The sequence below is a fragment of the Pleurodeles waltl genome, chromosome 4_2, assembly GCF_031143425.1.
Source record: "Pleurodeles waltl isolate 20211129_DDA chromosome 4_2, aPleWal1.hap1.20221129, whole genome shotgun sequence".
In the NCBI taxonomy this organism is placed as follows: domain Eukaryota; kingdom Metazoa; phylum Chordata; class Amphibia; order Caudata; family Salamandridae; genus Pleurodeles; species Pleurodeles waltl.
This window is the reverse complement of record NC_090443.1, coordinates 613,670,047-613,684,468: the sequence shown is the minus strand read 5'-3', so window position 1 is coordinate 613,684,468 and position 14,422 is coordinate 613,670,047.

Genomic DNA, 14,422 nt, shown 5'->3' with positions numbered 1-14,422 from the left:
CATCCACTGCTGGAACACAGCAGCCCTCACCTCCAGCAGAGGCTGCCCAGGAGGCACCTTCCCCAGCTGAGACACTGCAGCCCTCGCCTCCAGCAGAGGCTGTCAGGGTACCAACGCCACCACCACCAGTGGTCATGGAGATTTCACCTCCAGCTGAGACAATGCAGCCTTCACGTCCAGCAGAGGCTGGCAGGGTACCAACACCACCACCACCAGTGGTCATGGAGCCCTCACCTCCAGCTGAGACAATGCAGCCCTCACCTCCAGCAGAGGGAATGTAGGCCACCCTCCCGGTACTGCTGTACAAGGAGCCCCCTCCAGAACTAGTGGAAAAGTACCCCACCTGAGAGACTGCGACCTTGCACTTCCCAGCAAAGGATAATGGGCATTGAGCCCCCTCCAGAACCAGTGGGCAAGTACCCCACCTGAGAGACTGTGACCTTGCACTCCTCAGCAAAGGATAATGGGCATGGAGCCCCCTCCAGAACCAGTGGGCAAGTTCCCGACTTCAGCTGAGATGTCCCCCACCCCCCTTCCCCCTGAAGTGCCTTCCCACTTCCAAAATGATGCCCCTGCACAGTTCTGTGCCAATGTTGTCAGGAAACAAGTTGGGCCTTGGACTGTGCCCTCTGGCCATGTCGGCCCTTTGTACTTTGGACTGGGCATTGGCCCATTGTTGACAATTGTACATATCTCTTTGTTATCCAATTGGTTCATTTGGTGGCTGTTCCCATTCAATACATTCTCAGTACTGCCTTTCTGTGGTCCTTGCACTATTATGACGTGTGTTGTGTGCCACTGATTTTTGTCTGCAACTGGTTGTGTGTAAGGTGTGTGTGAATGGTGTGTGTTGTGCCTGTGTGTGTCACTCTCCTTTTCCTCCCTCCCTTCCTTGTGTGCTAGGTGGCTCCATTCACCGTCGTCATCTTCATCAGCATTGGTGTTCCAGGTGGAGCATGGTGTAGAAGAGGACTTGGAAGACTTGCAGTTCCGGTTTCATGTGGCGATGTTCTTCTCTGTGTCTCTCATGGTGAGTCTTTTGTCTTCTGTGCAGTGTTTCTGCCAGGCTTTTGCTGGCACTGGTACCGCCCCGGAAATCATGGTGGATTGCAGTGTCATGATATGGTGGGCGGTACCTTGTCTTCCGCCTGGCTGTTGGTGGCTACCGCCGTGGTCAGTGGTGTTAACGCCCTGGTGGTTGGTATAGTACATTGGCTGTCTATGGGAGTTATCACCGCTGTGGTCTTAATTTGGCGGTAATTACCGCCAGCCTGTTGGCGGTATTACCGCCACTTTAACAGTCACCGCCAATGTCATAATGGCCACCTAAGACTCTTATTCTTTTTAAAATTCATATCTTGACTTGTGTATTTTGGTGTAATTTTGAAGATAAAAATATGTTTTATTGTTTACATTGGTGGTGAACGTTTATTGTGTGTTGTGTTGTACTTATTTACTGTTTTGTTGATATTAAATGCTTCACATACCTGTCTCATAAGTAAACCCTAACAGCTCGTTGGCCAAGCTACCAATGGTGCGCAAGGATTAATTTTATGAGACCTTGGCTGGACCTATTGGGAGTTTGTTGTCTATTGCTAAGTGTAGGTACCTACCTGCCCTTACCAATAACCCACTTTCCAACAGGTGCTGATTCCAGCCAGCACACCCTCACCAAATTCCAGATAGTCAGAGTTTCCTGCCCGAAGTAGTGAATAACAACATGGACTCAGAAATGCAGTACGAAATACACCTTCAAAACATCATACATTACTGTAAAATATGCCACATCAAGATGCATACAGTGTTGGATGAATATGTTCCTACCACTATAGACGTGTGTGTCCTTACAAAATTGATACTTAAGAAGGGTTTCTTTTGGGCCCTGCATACAAATTGGAGTATGCTACTCTCATACCTCTCAACTGGTTCCACAACGATAACTGTCAGCCAAGTCTGGACTTTCTGGAAAGAGCACTATCAATGCTGGGACATGGAGGCACATATAAGTAATGCAAAATGGTGAAGTATAAGCCCCAGAATGCATAGGGTTCTTGAGTGAAATGTAAGAACTGTCTGAAAATCACCCTCATGGCATGGTTTTATATTACATGTGTTTAATATTCAATCATTCAAATATTTGTGATAAATGGATCCAAAGTTGACATGATTACTTCACACAAGCTTTGACTTAAACAAATGTGAGAAACATTGTCATAATTCAGCCGACCATTACCTCATCTGGTCAAACTTTTCAAGACCTAAAATTTATTTATTTTCCTATTACTTGGAACAATTAGTATATTAATGCTGCTGATTAAGAGATTAAATGCTGCAAATAGGTTAATGAATGATATTTTAATGCATTATGCTTTAATAAATGACAGATTGTGATACATGAATATATACTGTAATTTCTTATTTATTTCTGCACTGCTCTGAATTGTTTTGTTTATAGTTTCCTTCTACAGAGGAATCTAGTGCCAGATGTGCCAAGGCTTTTTGTGATCAAAAATGTCCAAGTCTCAGAATCAGCCCGTTTACGAACACAAAAGGACTTTTGGTGTGTAAGAAACTCAAACTGCATTACTGAATCACAATTTTAGTTTGTAACTACATACCTAATCAGTATTTGGAAGCAGCCTTGGATTGACAAGACAGGCAATCCGCCTGTGTTTGAGGCCTGTTGGTGGGTCCTCTCAGTCTCCACCTCAAGGACACAACATCAAAGGCTTTTGTTAAAGCCTTTGCCTACATATGAGCCTGGCCCGATGCATATAAAGTCAGACGGCCTCATTGTCAGAGACAGAATGTCAATGAGCTGCTCTGCTTGTCACAGTATGAGGTGTACCTGTTTCCTGGCTCCTTCCTGGTGTGACACAGACCTCAAGGGGCTACTGATGGGAAGCCAGTAACATGTGCTTTGTAGAGGACTGAGGCAGGGAAGCAGACTGGAGCAGGTGGGAGGTTGTTGAGAACCAGCAGTTATTTTTGTCCCCCTCCCCTGCATGGAGAAGACAGAGATAAGTTAGTCTCTACCCTTCTCCTTTGCCTGACAGAAATCAGTCAACAGAAAGAAATTGTTGCCTTAGCCCACTTTGAAACTGGGAAACCAGATTTGAACCCCAGTGTCAGCTCAACATCCTGTGATCCTGTGATTCTGGGCAAATCAGTTAACCTACATAGGCCAAAAACTACTAATCTGGCCTATAATGTTATCTGGTGCTAATGTAAAGCACACCAATACCTCTGGGCCAATGTTGTGCTACATAGCACTGCATGTAGGTGAGGAAAGTGACACTTGGCTTTTTTACTTTTTACATTTATACACTTGCATAATTTCCTTTATTAGAACTAGGACTTGAAGCTGGCAGCAAGTTAAAAAAAATAAAAAAACAGATGCATCCTTCACCTGTCTCTGAGCGTTGGAGGGCCTCTTTTATGCACTGAAAAAAATAAAGTGAATGTATAAAAAGCCCACGGTGACTGTAGAAGGTAATCTGGGTATGTTCCATTTCCTGTTTCCCTGTGGACATTAATCAAAATGTCCACCTATGGATAAAAAAGCTATTTAATATTAGTTCCTAGTATTTTTCATAATTCTGAGCTTCCACATATGTTAATTTCCAATGTAAGTACTGACCCTATGAGCCTTAAAATAGTTTTGTTACCACAGATGTTTGCAAACATTTAGCTTCATGATTGCAAAAGGTTACAATCTGTGAATGTGGGCCATGTTTATTTGGCTGCCCGGGGCAAATTGTAGCCCCAGTCCAACCCTGTTTGGAAGGGGCATGCTTACGGTGTCCCTTCCAAATACGGATTCAAAGTGAGATGTATTAATGTTGTGCGACCAACATCAGTTTGCAAAACATTAATATTTTAGCGACTGTGGAAAAGAAGTGGTAAGGTAATCACTATTAAAAGGTGTCCTCTGGGGACACATTTGCATAAATTGTTTATTTTTTCTTCATGAATAAAACATTTTTCAGTGTAAAGATAACCTTTCCTCTACCTGTCCTCCATATCCTGAGGTGATCCATTACCCTTCCCATCTTGGAAGAACAGGTAAAGTCCTTTGCTAAACTATAATTGTATTCTGTACATTTGCACCTCTTTTGCATAAAAAAATTGTGCAAATGCAGTGCAAAAAAGTGTAAATAAGGGCCTAAGTCTCCAAACCTTTCTAGGGAAAGTTTGCTTCACATTTTCTGAATGGCCACAAATGTACAAGTGTAGGAGCATTCTCAAACCACACCTTCTTCCCACAACTTCCCACCATTGCATAAAATGTGATACTGCAGATTTGTCCCCACTGGTGGTGGAGAAGTAATCAGTAAGAAAACCATTTGTGAGTTGGGGTATTTTGAGCCTTAAACTTATGTTCATGACTGAAAATACAACCAATTCTCCATGTTGCAGAAACCATTTTGTTGGCATTAGGGCTCTGTGCACTTTTTCCTTTCTAACCAGTGGTAAAGTGCTTCTGCACTCTCCCTAAAAATTGTAACATTGCCATACATTTAATTGGCACATTTAAATTACATGTAAGTCTCTAGTAAATGATACTACATGTACCCAGCACCTTTAAATTAAATGCTACAGTGACCCTTCAGTGCTCATGTGCCACTCACTAATATAACCATTTAAAACACATCTCAGGCCTGCCGTTCGAGCCGGTATTGCAGTTTTAAACTGGTAAAAAAGCTTGCCAGGTCTAAACCTTACTTTTTAATACTACTACCGTAGGTGTCTTAATAAAAATTATTAATGAGTGTTTATGTATTTTGAATAAGAAGTTTATGTAGAAAATAAAATAATGTAGAAAATTAATGCATGCATTTGAAGATGTGATCACGAAGAATGGCCGCCAATGTTAACAAAGTGTACTAATCAACAATTTAATAATATGAAATGTTGAATATATGTTTGACTAATGCAGTATTATGTCATGTTAAGTGTTATGAGTTAAGCTTCAGCTTTATTAATTGTAGGCCTTAAGTTAGCGACTGACCTGGCCTACTTGCCAGACCTCATGTAAAAGCTGTATTTCTTAGCGTTGAATAAAAAATGCTGACCAAGTGAATTAAACTGTGAAATGTTTATTGTATTCTTTAAATGTGCTCATAACAGAAGCCTTTTCGTGTGAGCCAACTGCTATAAGATTATGTTCTTGCGAATGCAACATTTTCTTTGTAATGTGTGTGGGACTGACTTTCCCAGGACAAGAACAAGGAAGATACTGACTAGAGTAGAAGCTGCAACAATATTGTTACCTGACAAGCTGGATGATGACGACATTGCAAGACGACCATAACACAAACGAGAGAGAAGGGGGAGAGTTTGGCACAAAAACAGAGCCAGTGCCCCATACTGTCTCCCCTTACTTGTAGAACCATATCCACAAGGAGTATGGGGTATAGTGAGGGGACCAGTGGCAAAGAGGTTGCTCTTAGTCCTAGAGTCCCAGAATTTGAGACTTGGTTGTGTTACAAGGGTAACTGTGAAGAGTAAGGGAACGTTTCCTTTACGGACTAGGTGGTCTCACACACATCATATTGTCTTGCTTCATCATATGACCACCTAGCCCCTCCCAGGTAGGACAATGCCACCTGGGTGGATTCAACCTCCAAGTTAAAAGAACCAGGGGGTAGCCTGAAATTGGAATTATCTCGATAAAGAAGGGATCCAGTGGTGATAGGGAAAATATAAACATACCTAATCAGTCACCTGTGTAATGGTACACCTTTAATCGTGGTAACTGCTGGTATGGATAAAAGAAGGGATACCTACTGAGAATAATGACTCGAAGGGTCACCTAATTGTTGATGCATTCCAACATGTTTCTGCCCGCTACAGAGAGCCAAAGGAGGACTGGGGACATTCGTCAGGGCCTGGGATCCCTAAATCTCTATGTTAAATTAACTATTCAAGTAAGGTGGGATTACCTCCTACAGAGGTGCTCTAGTGAGGAAACGAAAGGAGGCCTACCTGTGGGCAGCTTAATCACAGTAGTCTAGAATAAGAACGAAAATTATTATAAAGTTTCATCCAGGTGTGACACAGCAAATCACAACACACAAGTGAGTGACTCAGCATGCTTAGATGAGTAACAAGTGCATGCACTAACATGTTATAGACCTGATGCCCTAAATGGTGGTGGCAGGTCTCAAATAAAGGAACTAGGGGCCACATGTAGCAACCCGTTTGCGAGTCGCAAATGGCGAAATTCGCCGTTTGCGAGTCGCAAACGTGGGTTTGGCATGCAGAAATGCATATTGCGAGTCGTTACCGACTCGCAATATGCATTTGCGACTCGCAAATAGGAAGGGGTGTTCCCTTCCTATTTGCGAGTCGCTGTGGGATGCAATACCATTTGCGATCGCGTACGCGGTCGCAAATGGCATCGCAGTTACCATCCACTTCAAGTGGATGGTAACCCACTCGCAAATTGGAAGGGGTCCCCATGGGACCCCTTCCAGTTTGTGACTGGACCCCAAAATATTTTTTCAGGGCAGGGAGTGGTCCAAGGGACCACTCCCTGCCCTGAAAAAATACAGAAACAAAAGGTTTCGTTTTTTTTGCAGTGCAGCTCGTTTTCCTGCCAGGAAAACGGGCTACACTTCAAAAAAAAAAAACTACTTTATTTAAAAGCAGGTCGCGAACATGGAGGTCTGCCGACGTCAGCAGGCCTCCATGTTAGCGAGTGCCTATACTCGCAATGGGGCCGCAATTTGCGACCCACCTCATGAATATTCATGAGGTGGGTCATTGCGACCCCATTGCGAGTCGCAGTCGGTGTCTGAGACACCGTACTGCATAGCAAATTGCGACTTGCAATTTGCGAGTCGGATGGACTAGCAAATTGCAAGTCGCAATTTTGCTTTTTGCTACATCTGGCCCTAAGAAATAAACTCTCTTACCCTATTCCTGGTAGGCTTATTGCCCCTGGTCTATGGAGGAGGGGAGTCGGCTTATAGTCACACACTAAAAACAGGGGAGGCATAGAAAGCAAGAAAAGCTGTAGGTAACTACTAGGTGAGAGACACAGATGGTAAAGGTGCACACTGTTTATGGGCGTAGAGTTTAGGAACTCTCTAAAGAACGTAGGTTATAAGGTGGAAGTTATGAGAAAGTCATTATCAGTACACACATATTCAAATTAAAGTTGTAACCAAAGGTCCATGGTTACACTGGGGTCATGTGTGTGTCGTTTGGAGAAAAGTGCAGCATAAGCGTGAAAAACAGTATATAAATATGCACATACACCTATATAGTTGCAGCGTGATCTTATATTTAAAATCACAGAGATGGGAGGCTCACACACAGACACACACACAAAATGAATGAAATAGTCAAGGTAAGGCTAGCACTCGTTATCACAATAGCCATTAAAGTCTTATCTGCACCGAGATCCTCTGTGTAGATGTAGTGCGAGGTAGGTTTCAGAGACAACTCACTACGCAAGACGAACCAATCAACAACATGAGAATGGAGAAATATTAGAATTTATAGATTTGTGATATTAGTTTTATTGGACAGAGTGTGAACATATGATTAACTGACCAATAGGGAATTAGTGGATAGTTTAGGTGACTTTGATTTAACAACGCTGCGGAGAGAGAAGACAGATCATTCTACCATTGCCTTCATGCAGTCATTGTGCACACATTTCCTGACCGAAAGGTTATTACTTTCTTGTGCGTCTTTACTAGAGACAAGCTCATCTTTAATGCTTAATGACTTTGCCCTTTTAATTTCTGATGTTGAAGCCTGAGGCCTTGCTGACCGACTGATGTCCTGAGGACGAAGACTGATTCTGCTTTGCTGACACATACCGATGATAGGTATACATTGAAATGTGATTATAATGCATATTTGCTTTTCCTTTCTAGGTACCAACTGCGCTGTTTTGATAGAGCCATAGTTAGATGTTTTCCAAATTTGTATTACTAAATTGTTTTGCATGAAGCCCAACATGTTGACAGTGAAAAGCGCAACGGGTGCAACTGCACCCGTCGCACCGCCGCAACACCGCTGGCTCCATTTGGAGCCGGCTCCTGTGTTGCGGCCCAGCGGGGATCTCCAAATGGCCTCTGCGGGAGTGCGGCTGCATTGGTGGCCGCCCGGCGGATACAACTTGCCCCATGTTGTAATGAGGGCCTATATGAGAGAGGCCCCTGGACTTGCCCAGCATGTGTGGGAAAAGGTCTTACCTTGGTTCCTCCGTCAGCCACTAAATAAAGTGATTCAGGACAGCCTGAATGATGATAAGACAGACTTCCTAAACCGTAGACCACAAATGTGTGCCCCAACCATTGGGCTGTATAATAGGAGACACAGGACCAGACACAGGAGGACTCATTCTTGGAATTATTTGGTCATCCAAAAATTCAAAGGAAATTCAAACCTGTTGTGAAAATAAAACATATTCTATGTATGTGCACCTAATTTTCTCACAAAAAAACTCTTGCATTTTAGCGGCAGATACTAATAATCTGACTCGTATTTAAAGCACCACAAGATTTAGGGGCTTATTTACCAGCCCCTGGAGCCACCGGAGCGTCACTATTAGTGACGCTCCGGTAGCACTGTGGGTGCTGTGCCAGTTTCCGTATTTACAAGGCAGCATCTAGCCACTTTGTGTGGCTTAACACTGCCTTGTACATATGGCCCGATGCAGTTTTCTGTGGCAGAGGCGCATGCAATGGGTGTTGTTGTGGGCGTTTCACTGCAACACCCATTGCATTTTGACACTGTCCAAGATTTACGAGGATTCATAAACCTTAAGCTGCGCCAAAAACTAATGCCACCTCAGGGGTGGCATGAACATAGCGCTACAAGAAGAAATACTTTTATTTCTCCTCATTGTTTGATTTCCTCTGCACATAGGAAGAGAAGAACACCATTAATGATTGTTCATGCACATAAACAATCATTAAATAATGATGATTTGCTACTCCTGTGTGTACTGCATTGTGCAGCACACATAGAACTAGCAAATCACCATTATTGATTGTTTATGTGCAGGAAGGAATACCTTCCAGCACATAAACAAACATTACCTGCAATGCAGATATCCTTGCACTATGGTGCAAGGGTACCAGCATTGGCGCTAGGAAGCTACATTTTGTATCAGTGCTAGGAAAAACACAGGGGTCCACCACATTGTATTAAATACAGCACATTCTTGCATTTCTGAAGAGACACAGCACAACCCTGCCAGATTTGGCGCAGTGCTGCACCATTTTTAGTAAATGAGGTACTTACAATCTTACAGTTTGGAGAGGGAGCTTTTCAATGGCATGGAGAAAGTTAAAGAACACGTGTCTTTACACTAGAAAGACCACATTTTTTAAGCTTGAGGTTGTATGTCAGAATATAGATCCAACAAGATTGTGTGATATAAATATTGTAGCCTAAATATCAATTACAAAACAATAACTCTATTATTATTTACGATTTTAGTAAACATAATTTAGACCACATTATTTTGTCAGCCAATATTTCAGACTTGATGGTCTCGTAACATACTTACTCAGTTAATCATAACAAGGACATGAGTTATTAACTCTGTGTAATGGGCTAACAATGTATATGATGATTATGATGTAGCCATTTTTTTCTATTTGTTTCTATCCAGAGCAGAGTGAACAACAAAATGTTTCAGTTATTTTTAAGGAACATTTAAAGATGTCATGGAGCTAAATAAAATAGAGAGTATTTTAAATTTATAGGTAAGTACTGTAATATTTCAGTTTTTCCTGCTTGATGTTAGGTTGAACTACAAAAATGAAGAAATTGCAGCTATTAATGGAAATGATTAACGTGTCCTGCTTTCATTGCTGCCTATGGCCTCTCTGCTTGCCATCTTGGTCCCCGATGGTCCACAGTTAACATCTATTTGTGATTATATACAAACGTCCTCTTAGCGAGGAACCTCCTGTATGGAAATTTGGATATAATAACCAATAGGTTACAGTAGCTGCTGTTACAGCTCATCCAAGCTTTGGTTCCTGCTGCGAGCTTCAGACTTTGGGCACTTTAAGCAGGTGTTTCTTGGGCAATACTCTTTGCACGGTATTTGCAGGTCTCTAGATTCTATCTATGATTTGCAGGTCCTACAGGCATGTATCAGACAAGAAGCGAAGTAAAACAGTTACGAGATAGGCCAGTGCAGGTCAATCTACCAAGAACAAATTAAAACTAATACCCAAAGCTAATCAGACACCATTAATCCCAATACTACTCCTGATACTTTGGAACCGAGTGCAAAAATTGAACTAATGCCAATATTTATATTATTTAGATATTTCTATATATATGTTTTTTTAAATGTTACAGAGTACCGTGGTACAACCTAGCAAGTACTGTAATACTTTCAAAATAAAGGAAAACAAATTTAAAATACACTGTAATACACTATATTTCATAGTTCGTTGTTTTACATATTTACTTTAAAAATAAAATAGTGGAGCGCTACAGTACTACCTAAAAAGTACTGTGCTACTTAGAAATGTTTTAAAAAAATGTCAAAAAAAAAAATCCCCTATGCTAACTACACTATATTTCACAGATATAGGTGGTCATTCTGACCCTGGCCGTCTTTGACCGCCAGGGCGGAGGACCGCGGGAGCACCGCCGACAGGCCGGCGGTGCTCCAATGGGGATTCCGACCGCGGCGGTAAAGCCGCGGTCGGACCGGCACCACTGGCGGGGTCCCGCCAGTGTACCGCGGCCCCATTGAATCCTCCGCGGCGGCGCAGCTTGCTGCACCGCCGCAGGGATTCCGACCCCCCCTACCGCCATCCAGATCCCGGCGGTCGGACCGCCGAGATCCGGATGGCGGTAGGGGGGGTCGCGGGGCCCCTGGGGGCCCCTGCAGTGCCCATGCCACTGGCATGGGCATTGCAGGGGCCCCCGTAAGAGGGCCCCTACATGTATTTCACTGTCTGCTGCGCAGACAGTGAAATACGCGACGGGTGCAACTGCACCCGTCGCACAGCTTCCACTCCGCCGGCTCGATTCCGAGCCGGCTTCATCGTGGAAGCCTCTTTCCCGCTGGGCTGGCTGGCGGTCTGAAGGCGACCGCCCGCCAGCCCAGCAGGAAAGTCAGAATTACCGCCGCGGTCTTTCGACCGCGGAACGGTAACCTGACGGCGGGACTTTGGCGGGCGGCCTCCGCCGCCCGCCAAGGTCAGAATGAGGGCCATAGTGTACTATAGTGTATTTTGCTTTATTTTTTTACATATTTGTAAGCCCAATTCATAACTAAGTGCCTGAGTTAGATTTTGGCAGATGGCTTACTCTGTCACAACTGTGATGGATATCCCATCCCCCAAAATATAAATCCCATAGTAAATAATGGGATTTATACTTTGGCGGATGGGATATCCATCACCTTGTGACAGAGTAACCCATCGCCAATATCTAAATCAGTCCCTAAGTATACTGTCACTTTTAAGGTTAACACTACTTAACCAATTTAGAGCTAATACAAAAAATTATCCTTTCCACCACACAATCTATATTTCTGCTAAATTTATCTACACACATTCACCACTTTCACACCACAACTCTTTGAAATAGACTCTCCAAAACCATATGCTGTGCCCCTCTATGCCACTACACTCTTCACCACTACACTCTTCGCCACTCCACTGCACCCTTTTCAACTCCATGCCACTCCACTCCATGCCACTGTACTTTACCCTAATCCCGCTACACCTCTCCACTCTATGCCACTCCACGCTACTGTATTCCACTTAATGCCACCCAACTCTACACAACCCTATGCTATTCCAGTGTAAGCCCCTTCACTGTATGCCACTCCGCTCTACACCACTAAAGTCTACGCACTCCACTGTATGCAAATCCTCAGCACACTACTCCCCTCCATGCCACTCCACTGTACACCACTCCACTGTACTCCACTCCACTCTACGGCACTCCACTGTATGCTACTCATCTCTACACCACTCCACTCAACACTATTCCACTCCATGCCACTCACATTTACACCACTCAACACCATTCCACTTAACTCTATTCAACTCTATGCCTTCTCCACTCTACGCTATTCCACTCTACCTCACTTCAGTCAATGCCACGCTATTGTACATCATTCCACTGTATACCACTCCATTCTATGGCTCTGAATTCTTTGGTATTTCACTCTATGCCATTAAATTCTATGCCACTTTAATCTATGCTATTCCAGTCTGTGCCACTCCACTCTACTCTATTCCACTCTACACCACTTGAGACTATGCACCCTACTCTACCCCACTTTACTCTATGTCACTCCCCTGTATGCCACTCCACTCTGCAACCCCCTGCTTCATGCTATTCCACTCTACCACTCTCCACTCTACACCACTCCATTCTATACCACTTCAGCCTATGCTATCCCACTCTACACCACTCAATTGTATGCCATGACACTGCACGCTGTTCCACTCTACGCCACTCCACTCCACTCTGTGCCACTCCACTCTACTCCACTCTACTCTATGTCACTCTATTATATGCTATGCCAGTCTATGCCAATTCACTCTGTGTCACTCTTCTCTACTCCACTCCACACTGCAGTGTTCTACTCTATGCCACTCTATTCTTTGCTACTCTGCTGTGTGCCACTCCACTCTATCCTACCCTATTGTACACTATTCCACTCTATGCCTCTCTACAGCACTAGACTCTCCACTATTCCATTCTATGCCAATCCGCTCAGTGCAATTTCAATCTATGCCACTCCACTCTGCACCACTCCATTCTATGTCACTCCATGCTACATTACTACACTCTATTTGACTCCACTCTACACCACTCCACTGTATGCCACAGCACTATATGCTATTCCACTCTATACCACTCCATGCTACCCTACTCCACTATACTCTATTACACTGTACAACACTCTACTGTGCTCAATTTCACTCAATGCTATTCCACTATAAACCACTCCACTCTGCACCATTCTACCACATGCCACTCACTTGTAGACCTATGCACTCTACGCTACTCTACGGCACACTATTCCACTGTATGCCACTTAACACTTTGCCACTGTACAACAATCCACTGTATGCCACTAAACACCACACCAATCCACTGTACGATATTTCACTCTACATCACTCCACTCTGCGCTACTATATTGTACACCACTTGAAAATACCCTATTCAACTGTATGCTGTTCCTGTCTACGCCACTTGACTGTATCCCACTCAACGCCATTCAAATGTATGCCATTCCACTGTACTCCACTCCATGCCACTCCACTGTACCATATCCCACTTTATGCCACTCCACCCTACACCACTCCACTCTACTCTACTAACTCTTTGCTACTTGACTCTTTTCCACTCCACTCTAATTATAATTTGTGCCCTCAGCATGCGCTGCTAATTACCTGACATATTTTATAATGCATGACATCTACCACATAATTGATAATATCACTGCAGCATTTGCAGTGAAATTATTGATGAGGCAACTGTGTATGGTGGTACAGGCGCTAGCTATATTTACCTTAGGACATGGGGTATAGTTACTTGAGAAAACTATAACTGATGGATTTCTGTGGCTTTACTTCAAAAACATACATTGTTACTTAATATTTCACCTAAATATAACATTACTTTAACCCTTGTTTTTTTTCACTGAACATATCTATATATATGTATTACCTACTGATGGTTGCCAGTAGGTAGTTGTACTCAGAACCTAGTTTCTAGAGAAAAAGCAATTTTTGCTTTGCTAATAACTTTGGCACTATTTGACAAATGTTCATTAACATTTTCAAAACTAATTTACCACTTCATTCAGCTGCTGTCCGGGGGTGACTTGTCAGGAGGGGGGTGACAACAGAGGGGGTCCCAAAACATGTTTTCCCCATGCACTTTCCCACAGGGATTTTAGACACAAGGACAGCCAGAACCGCTGGACAGAATTACACCAAATTAGGCAGATCTCTTTTTGTAATCTGGTGTAAATCTCTTCAATGTATTTGAAGTTATTAGAGAAAAAAGATTTCTTCATATCTAGAGACATTGATCCACTGTGTATCTATTGCAGTGAATATGTGGATCCAAGTGCCAAAAGCAAAGCCTTAATTGGGTGGCCACAACCTGACAGGAAAGCATTTTGTCAACTGGGACACAATTCCCGAAGAGGGTGGAATAATATAGGAGATCAGCAGTCAGGATAGAGGTACCCTGACCCCATAGGACTGATGGAAGGGTCTTGAAGGATCCCCTCATGGGTGGAAAACTTCCCAAAAATGTTTTTTGGGGCATGAGGATCTGTGTATCCTTGGCAGCACTCAACTGTGATTCTAACACATATTTACGGATTTGCAGATCCAGTGCACAATCAAAGAAAAAAAAAACCCTCACAAACACACCCACACACTCACTCACAA